The sequence below is a fragment of the Elaeis guineensis genome, chromosome 6 (assembly GCF_000442705.2).
Source record: "Elaeis guineensis isolate ETL-2024a chromosome 6, EG11, whole genome shotgun sequence".
In the NCBI taxonomy this organism is placed as follows: Eukaryota; Viridiplantae; Streptophyta; class Magnoliopsida; order Arecales; family Arecaceae; genus Elaeis; species Elaeis guineensis.
In genome coordinates, this window is record NC_025998.2 from 110,103,594 (window position 1) to 110,106,263 (window position 2,670).

Sequence of the window (2,670 nt, forward strand, 5' to 3'; positions counted from 1 at the left end):
ATCAAGTAGATGTTGACCCTTAGGATCAACTGAGTTCAGTTTGAGTATGGTGGTGAAGTCAAGTGCAAAGTAAGTTCGAACTTGTTGCTCCTAGATTGATTTTGATGATTACAAAGCAGATTGAAGGGATACAAACAATTGAAAAAGTCCTTATGCTCTTCAAGGGCAAAATCGTAATTTTGCTAAAATCCTGATTTGATAGTACCATTTGGTAGAACAAATGATTTGAAATCTATTGGTGAAAATTTCATTGTGTTTGGACTAATATTTTTGAAGTTATGAAGGTTTAAAGTGCATGAGTCGACTCATGAGTCAACTCATGGCACTATGAGCTGAATGGCACGAAAAAATTCCCATGGCACGCTGGATTTTTTGGCTTGGCACGACCTGTGAGTCGACTCATGAGTCGACCCACAAGGCATGAGTCGACTCATGAGTCGACCCCTGCTGATTTGAACCGAAAAATTCAGAAATCAGATCTTCTGGTCTGTTGCAACAGAAGTCGACTCATGAGTCGACTCCTGAAGCATGAGTCGACTCATGAGTCGACCCCTGCGACGGAAAATGTCAGCAACGGCTATTTTTTTGCCCGTTTTAATTGCCATTTATGCTTCCTAAAAATCCTCTAACGGCTCTTTATCTGCCTAAATTGTTTTCTCTTGCTTCTAATGCTACAAAATGCTTTAAATGATGAAAGAAATTGCAGATTAAATAGCGGATCAAACGTGAAATCAAATGAAGAGAAGAAAAGAGAGGAAAAAGGGAAGAACAGAAGAGAGGATCCGAAATTTGCAAGAAAAAGCCTGAGATCAAAGAAATATCCATAGAGAAAAAGAGAGAGGATCCACAATATACCAGAGAGATTGTGAAAGAGAAAAGGAAGATCTTTCAAGGAGAGAATTCTTCACGCCTATCGTTTCAACCTTGATCTAGAGATCATTCAAAGTTTTCAAGAGATCTTCAATCAACAATCAACCTCTTCTCAAGCGTTCAACCGTTCATTCATCTTGAGAAAATCTGAAAAAGGGGTTCTTCATTTGAGTAAAGCTTTTATTGTTATATTTGCTCATTTAAGGAGCTGTTTTTGTATTCATCTGTGCTCTAAATATTCTTACTCTTTGTAAGTTTTTGCTCTTGTTTTTGGAGGATTTCCAAAACAAGGAAAGGTTGATCCGAACCTGAAATCGGAGTGTTGTGGGTTGGCTTGTACCCGGGAAACAAGTGTTCTAGCTTGGGATAGCTAGGGTCGGAGTTTCCGACGTCCTGTATTCTAGCTTGGGATAGCTAGTGTCGGAGTTTCCGACGTTTTGTATTCGGGTTGAATACAAAGGATAGTGGATTGAAATTCCCAAGTGGGATCTTGGGGAGTGGATGTAGGTGCAAGGTTAGCACCGAACCACTATAAATCCTTGTGTTTGTGGTGTGCTTTATCGCTTTATCTTATTTCTTTATTATATCCTTGCAATACTACTTTAGATAATTAATATTGATTTAAAGCCATTGTTTTGTTCTTCATAAGTTATTTGTTGGGCTTAAAATTTTTAGAAACCCAATTCACCCCCCCTCTTGGGTTGCATAGCTGGGCAACAAGTGGTATCAGAGCCAGTGCTCTAGCCCTTCTTTGATCTAACAATCAAAGAGCCAAAGATCTATGGCAACCCATGTTGGAACTTCTCTAGCCGAGGGGCAATCAACAAACCGACCTCCACTTTTCAATGGGTCTAATTACACCTATTGGAAAGCTCGGATAAAGATTTTCATACAAGCACTCGACTATGATATGTGGAGTATCATAGTGAATGGTCCTCACACACCCACCAAGATTATAGATGGTGAGGAGTCAACCAAACCCGAGAAAGAATGGGATGAGGTTGACAAGAAATTAGCACAATTAAATGCCAAAGCTATGAATGTTCTTTATTGTGCACTAGATGCTAGTGAATTTAATCGCATTTCTACTTGTGCATCTGCTAAAGAAATATGGAATAGGTTAGAAGTCACCCATGAGGGAACAAATCAAGTAAAAGAGTCTAAAATAAACATGCTTGTACATAAATATGAATTGTTCAAAATAGAGCATGATGAGTCCATAACTGCTATGTTCACTCGTTTTACTGATATAATCAATGGTTTAAAGAGTCTTGGCAAATCTTATACTAACAGTGAACTTGTAAGGAAGATTCTCAGGTCACTGCCAAGAACTTGGGAAGCCAAGGTGACTGCCATCCAAGAAGCAAAGGACTTGAACACTCTACCTCTAGAAGAGCTTCTTGGATCCTTGATGACTCATGAACTTAGCATGATGCAACATCAAGAGGATGAAATCAAAAAGAAAAGAACCATTGCCCTCAAATCCACAACTTCACCTGATTATGAAACAGATGACTCTGAAGATGAAGATCAGGATGAGGAGATGGCTCTCATCACCCGGAAATTCAAGAAGTTTCTAAGAAAAAGGAAACAGGGGATGAGAAAAAAATTTACAAAAGGGGATCAAAGCATAGAAAAGGAGAAAGATCAAACCCCTATATGCTACGAGTGCAAGAAGCCAGGACATTTCAGATCCGAATGTCCTCAATTGAAGAAAGGTCCAAAGAAATTCAAAAAGAAGGCAATGATGGCGACCTGGAGTGCGAGTGATGACTCAAGCTCCGACGAGGAAACCTCAAC